This window comes from Zootoca vivipara, chromosome 7 (genome assembly GCF_965207765.1).
Source record: "Zootoca vivipara chromosome 7, rZooViv2.hap1.1, whole genome shotgun sequence".
Classification (NCBI taxonomy): Eukaryota; Metazoa; Chordata; class Lepidosauria; order Squamata; family Lacertidae; genus Zootoca; species Zootoca vivipara.
Window position 1 is genome coordinate 82,154,725 of NC_142590.1, and position 7,473 is coordinate 82,162,197.

General features: G+C 44.3%; 1 long non-coding RNA gene across 1 annotated transcript; it reads right to left on the minus strand.

The window, feature by feature from the left end:
• Positions 1 to 5,392: 5,392 nt before the first annotated feature.
• LOC132592507 (uncharacterized) lies at positions 5,393 to 7,192 on the minus strand. The gene is made up of 3 exons (XR_009557975.2): positions 7,117 to 7,192; positions 6,802 to 6,916; positions 5,393 to 6,381 (listed from the first exon to the last, which is right to left on the minus strand). It is a non-coding gene; the product is annotated as an uncharacterized LOC132592507 (long non-coding RNA).
• Between the last annotated feature and the right edge of the window lie 281 nt (positions 7,193 to 7,473).

The following is a 7,473-nucleotide window of genomic DNA, read 5'->3' on the forward strand; positions in this document are numbered from 1 at the left end:
AGCGGTTCGAATCCCTGTGACGGGGTGAGCTCCCGTTGCTTGGTCCCAGCTCCTGCCAACCTAGCAGTTCGAAAGCACGTCAAAATGCAAGTAGATAAATAGGAACCGCTACAGCGGGAAGGTAAACAGTGTTTCCATGTGCTGCTCTGGTTTGCCAGAAGCGGCTTTGTCATGCTGGCCACATGACCTGGAAGCTATACGCCGGCTCCCTCGGCCAATAATGCGAGATGAGCGTGCAACCCCAGAGTCGGCCACGACTGGACCTAATGGTCAGGGGTCCCTTTACCTTTACCTTAAAGGGTCTACACACGCAACTGGGAGGGCAGAAGGCAGGGAGCCCAATAGTAGGGGGAGCCAGAGCCAATGACAGGGAGAGCCAGCTCATTCCAGTTTTGTCTCTGTGCTCCCTTCTGCTCTGTTTTACAAGGGGGCAGACTGAGGTTGGTTGGGTAGTATTCCATTTGTCCTAATGGCCCAGCCTCCACTGGTTGTAATTCATGGGCAGAATCTCTCTTTGAAGCACCTTCGTTCAAGAAAGTCCACTTGTCCACTTTAATTATAGTAACAGAATGTCTTGGGTGGATGAAATGTTCTCCTAGTCGTTTCTGAAAACTTCCCCTTCTGCTGTTCAGAGTTGTGTCCATATATATATATATATATATATATATATATATATATATATATATATATATGTGTGTGTGTGTGTGTGTGTGTGTGTGTGTGTGTGTGTGTATATATATATATATATATATATATATATATATATATATATATGCTTAGCATCAAAACTATGAGTTCATTGCCAGATGAAGGCTTCTTGGACTCGAATAATGGCTCAGTTGGTAGAACATCAGACTCTTAATCTAAGGGTTGTGGGTTTGAGTCCCGTGTTAGGTGAACGATTCCTGCATTGCAGGGAGTTGGACTAGATGATCCCCGTGGTGTTTTCCAACTCTATAGTCTATTATCACTTCTTTTAGGAAACTGTATTTTTGGAAAGTTGACATTTGGCTAAACTCATATTGGGGCCACCTACTAATTTTAGCTCATTCTTCTGACATAAGAGAAGGATTCCGGAATAAACAATTATCTCTGTGTTTCCAGAAAACATGAACATACAATATGAAGACAAACAATAAAATTAATTTAAATACAACAGAAGCCCTGGGAGGGAATTAGGCCATTAGATGAAAAAGGGGATGAAAGGGTTACGAAGAAAGACAGAGAAACAGCAGACATACTGAATAAATTATTTCCATTTCAGAAAGGGCGTCTGAAGAACATAGTCAAGTAGAGCTGACAAAAGATGTTTTAAATGACAAATTAGAAAAATTATACATTGACAAGTCACTATGATCAAATAGCATAGACCCCAAAAGTCCTTAAAGAAATCAGATGTGAAATTGTTGGTGAAACAAAAATATCTCCTCTCCTACTCCTGCATGCTGTTTGGGGGTTACTGTGACCCCTCAGAGCTGATTGGGGGGCACAGGGGAGGAAAGGAGGGGAAGCCCCATATCACTAATTGGGTTTGTTGCACTAGCTCCTGCAACTGCTTACTTGAATCCAGGCCTGAGTGTCTTCTACAAAGGAAAGCCATACGTTATAGGAACATTGGATGGCAGCATATAGATTTCCTCCACCACCACCCACCCTGACCAGCAGAAGACCAGCAGGGCTTGGACTTTGATAGTTCTTCCGCCACAGTTTTCCCCATCTCCATATCAATAGGATGGTTCCGCCGAGCAGCAAAGGTGTGTTCCAACAGAATATACATAGCTGGTCCCCTCTTTGTTTCAATTTAGGAAATTATTAAAATTCATAATTTATCCTTTGCATTTCCTTCCTGGGCTTTTATACAGTCCAATCGTCAGTCCACCTTGCTCAAAATTGTTTCACTGACTATGATCCTATGCAGCAACTTTCCAGGATTTCAGATAGGGAACATTTCCAGGCCCACCTGGATATGCTAGTGATTGAACCTGGGTCCTTCTGCATGCCAATCAAATGCTCTCCCACTGTAATGCACCCTTTCCCACAAATTCTTATCAGCCATCTAGAATTCTCTGCACAAACGTTTAGGGTTGATCCAGTAGACACTACAGTTGGATCAAGCTATTGGCAGTGTCTCTTACCAAAGGTTCCTGAGTAAACTCAGCATTGTGCAGTACTTCTGGACTGGTAGCTGGTCAAGGAACAGGAAGCAGAGGATATAAGTAAATGGAGTGTTTTCACAATGGGCAGACAAATAAGGAACGGCATCCTCCAAGGACCCGTATTGGAACTAGGGATGGGCGAATCTGTCCATTTTGGTTTCTCCCAGTTGCTCTTTTTCCAGTCTTAAGTTCAATTCTCCACATTTCCTCACCAATTTGCATTTTCAAAAAATAAAAAATGTCCCCATGAAAATTCATCAGCATTTCAGTGCAATTTCCCCCTAATTTTGGTACACAACTTTGTCTAATATACATATTTTTGCTAAACATTTTCCTGTAATATAATGCATTTTTGTACGTTAGTTCCACTAACACATGCATTTTAATGGAACTATTATCTTGGCTATATGCATTTTTTTTACACATTACGGTACTTGGCCGGGTAACTGCATTGCAAAATTCAGAGAAGTGCAACTTTCAAAGGTAGGCTGTGTTTCAGTTCACACAATATTTCAGAGAGCGCAAATTACGTAGGTCCACCTTTAATGGAATCTAATTTCTCCCCTATTCCTAATTGGAACTGGCACTATTTAACATAAATTATCCGCAGGCAGTGAGATAGCCAAGTTTGCAGATGTCACAAATTATCGGGGGTGGTATAAACCCAAGCAGACTGTGAATAGCTCCAAAATAATTCCTCTGAATTGTAGGAACGGGCAGCACAATGCTAAATAAGATTCACTGTTAATAGGTGCAAAGTGATGCACAAGGGGAATCTGAAGGTGGGCGGTACTAAGCTACCACATCCCATCAGCACAAGGATTCCCACTTGCATTTCAGGACTTCCCTCACTCTCTTCTCCCTGCACATGCCTAGTGCCTCACCATATTTGCTCCAGAAGGTGGGGGTAATGCAGAAAAACAGATTGAGGGGATGCCCAGGTGAAATATACTCGGAGTCAAGAGTGAATTTCATGCTCTTTATTCGGCTTGTGGTAGCAACAGAAGAAGAAGAAGAAGAAGAAGAAGAAGAAGAAGAAGAAGAAGAAGAAGAAGAAGAAGAAGAGAGGAGGAGGAGGAGGAGGAGGAGGAGGAGGAGGAGGAGGAGGAGGAGAATGGCTCTTTCCCCAAAACGTCTGCTTAGATACATTATTTACACAATGGGCCTTGTGTGATTGGCTACTTCAGGGCTGCTCCTGCAGGCCAATCAGGTTGCTGACTTGCTTCATCCAGGAGCCTGATTGGCTGCTCCTGCAGGCCAATCAGGTTGCTGATTCACTTTCACCTGGAGCTGGATTGGGTGGCTCCTGCGGACCAATCAAACTGCTGCATTCTGGATCCTATTGTTCTAGGATTCAGCCTCCAGGGGGAGGAGAGAGGGAGAATGTTCCATTGCACAAGCAGAAATGTTCACTTTTAGCGCGTTCCATGATTCCCCCCAGCCTTTGACTGTGCAGGAAAGTGGCAGAGCAAACCTATGGGTATCGGGGGGAGGGAGAAAATTTATGGTAAAAGAACAAACGAATCCCAAGATGTGCTCGTTAGAGTAGAAGGCGATGGAGGAAATATGTATGATAGCCTCCCTATCCCAGGAACCTTCCTTGATCTGACCCTGTCATGCCCCACCCTCGTTTGCCATTACCAGAGGACTAGCAGCATAGTGGCAAGGAAAGTATAAGTTTCTGCACCCGGAACAAAGAACCTCAGGCCTTCCCATGGACCTGGGAGGGCCTGAGGTTCTTTGCTGTACCCTTCTTTATTGATTGTTCCATTTGTTGGCAAAGTCCTGATGGCACTTTACTGAACAACAGCGTATAATTCGAGGAGAAAGGAACAGAGAGGCTTTGCCTTTCTTACTTCAGGCCTTGTACATCGCAGGGAGACAGTCAGCCAAAACGTAAGGAGGAAAAACTCCCTCAAAACTACACAGCCAGTCAGGGTATTTGCTACCTCACTAGAGATCACAGCACTCTGCCTAGCTGCTCCACAGCACCTTCATCCCTCTCCCTGTAGCTGAGATTAGTTTACTGATAACAGAATTAACCTTTAGGTCACACACATAATGATCTCTGCTGTTGAACACCATTGTTATCTTGTCCTTTCTCCATGATGCTCAGGGTGGCATATGCAGTTTCCCTCCTTTGACTACCAGACATCGGAGGCAAAAAATGAGAGAAGGTTGATGCCTTCATGCTTTGCTTGAGAGCTCCCTGGAGGCATCTGGTGCTGAGCTATTCTTGATTAGGCCTTGGTCCGCTCACAGACACCAGTTGAACATTCCTACTGCCTTACCTGAATCAGATGCAAAAGAGAGATAGAGCTGGGTGTTATCATCAACATACCGATGAAACCCAATCCCCAAATCCTGGGTGACCTCATCCAGCGGTTTCACAGAGATGTAGAAAAACAAGGGAGACAAGCTAGAACCTGCTGACGGAACACATGTGCTATGGGCCAGAACAACAGTCTTCTAGCAGCACCTTGGGAAATCAGCTTTGAATTAAAATATTTTCACCACCACACTCTGATACCTTATCCAGAATGATACTTTGATCAGTGGTTCTGAACACTGCCACACGTTCAGGAGAATTACAGTGGAGCCTCGACATACGAATTTAATCCATTCCGAAGGCAACTTCGTAGGTCGAAAAATTCGTAAGTCGAAAAACGCCATTGGAAACGTGATTTCCCATAGGAATGTATTGGAAACGGAAAAATCGGTAAGTCGAAGCAACCCCATCTAAAAATTTGTAAGTCGAAAAATCCCTATCGAAAACCGCCGCGGTTTTCTTTCGGGTGTCGAGATATTCGTAAGCGCGCGGCCTTCATTACCCCCATTCGTAAGTCGAAAAATTCGGTTGTCGAGTGATTCTTAAGTCGAGGGACCACTGTACTAATCTCCCACAGTTCCTCCAGCACAGGTTATCCATTAAGGTGACTCATGCTTTTGTCCTCAGCATATTTATCAGAATAAGCCCCATTGGACATAAGTGGGGCTAATTCCAAGTAAGCACATTTAGGATTGTGCTGTAAGGCGCCCCCCCCCCCTGCCAAAACTAGGTCTGAAATCTAACTGAACAGGATATTTTGTTATTTCTTTATTTCTTTACCTCATGTGCTTCAGTCTCTCTGGCTGGAAACAATGTGAGCTGCATTTTGCCTGGATCATTCCCAATATTAACATGTTTAGATAGAGCAGTCCCATTGCCAGAAAAAAAAAGAGGACACTGGTTTGAATTAAAGGTGCATGTGCTCATTTATATGCAAACGGCAACATTTTATTTGCATGGCCTTTACAGAAACATAATCGCTGGGGAAGCACACCTGGGAGAAGGCTGCTGCTCCTATATCCTCCTTGAGGGTTTCCCACCCGAATCTGGATGATGAATCAGAAAAGGGCTCTTCCTTTTACATTAAAAGGTGCAGTTGCTAACCAAGCCGGAATGGCATGGCCAAGCTACGTCCACCACACTGTCAGTTAGATTCGTTGCCAGTTTATACCAGGCATCCCCAAACTTTGGCCCTCCAGATGTTTTGGACTACAATTCCCATCTTCCCTGACCACTGGTCCTGTTAGCTAGGGAACATGGGAGTTGTAGGCCAAAACATCTGGAGGGCCAAAGTTTGGGGATGCCTGGCTTACACTGTTAACAGGAAATTTCAAAGAAGGTGAAACTAACTGGTGCAAGAGAAACAATGGGAAAGCAGTTTTCAAAGTGGGACCACGGAGATCTGAATAACAGAACAATAATGGATATGGAGAGGCAGGGTTAACGGGTTATCTATGGATACGTGAATAGGATTTAGGGTTAGGAATAATTGGGATGAAAGCTAGGACGAACGATGCCACCTCTTCCAACTCAGAATTATTAACAGATGCTGCCTTCAATTGTCTTCGGAATCATAAGGACTAGAAACCTGTTCTCTTTTGTTAACGGTGTGATATTTTAAAGGTGCGATTCTTAGCAATCTGAAGGAGATCACACTGAAGCTCACAATGTGATCGAAGCTATGCTTTTAATGTAAGCAACAATTGTCACACTATTTCCCCCCCCCAAAAAAAACCCCGGGACTTGTGCTTTAAGAAGTCTCCCTTGCCTTAGAATATTATTGCAGGGTCAACACAAAACCGGATCATTCCTGCTGGTGAACGCTGTAGTTCTTCACCATATCACGGTCTCTCTTTTTAAAATTCTGTTTTCAAATGTTTGGCAGTGAACAGCAACCTGGAAAGGAAGCCAATTGCACAACAGTAAAATGGAAAAGGGTTGCAGTTTAAGGTGCCACTGTGTGCACCTTGCGGGCATAGACCTACTAAAGTAAAAGGTGTAGATAACTGGGACAGAAGGAGATTATAGTACATACTTGTCTGCAAACAAGTATAGTAATGTCTGCAAATACTTTCCCTCTCAACACGCCCAGATGAAGCAACAACCCCCCACCCACCCCGAAATAATAATAATAATAATAATAATAATAATAATAATAATAATAATAATAATAATTTATTATTTATACCCCGCCCATCTGGCCGGGTTCCCCCAGCCACTCTGGGCGGCTTCCAACAAAACAGAAATTCTAAAATACATCACTCCCCACTCACTCACACACAAAACGAACGAAGCATGCATGGAGGGGAAACTAACCATTTAATTTACACTTGTCCTGATGTCTGCAGCAGCTGTTTATTCTCCATTTCCCACTGACCTCTTAGGATGTGACGAGAGTTAAAATAGAAACAGGCCAGGTCCCTGTTTTCCACTGATAACACAGAGGAAGAGGATTACGGTTGCTTATTAAAATTTTATTTTTAACTCTGCTCCATTCGCTCCCTTGCGCCCCACTTTGCCTGCCACCCTCCCCACCCTGCCGTGGGACAGGGCCACCCCCCTCTTTTAACCCCCCCCCACAAGCTCACTTGCACAAAGGAAGCCACTAAGCGCACACACGCGGCAGCCCACCTTGAACAAAACACTCCAGGACTCTTGAAAACAGCGAAAGTGCTAATCAAGCAGGGCCCAGGCTCCCTCTGCTGCTGCAGTGGTTGCTTGGCATATAAAACGGGGCTGTCTAGCCGCAGCTATGAGGTAACGTCTGGGTTTTCTGCCAAGCTGCAGAACTAGTCAGACACTCCCAGGGAGAAGGGGGGGGGGCTGCAATAAGAAAAGTTAGGCTCGGAATAATCTTCCAGAAACTTCCCCACTTCTATCTTTTGCTGTGTGTTTGTGTGTGTGTGTGTGAGAGAGAGAGAGAGAGAGAGAGAGAGAAAGTTGCATAACCAGATTACTTAAAATGCAAAGGATCGTGTCAGCTGCTTC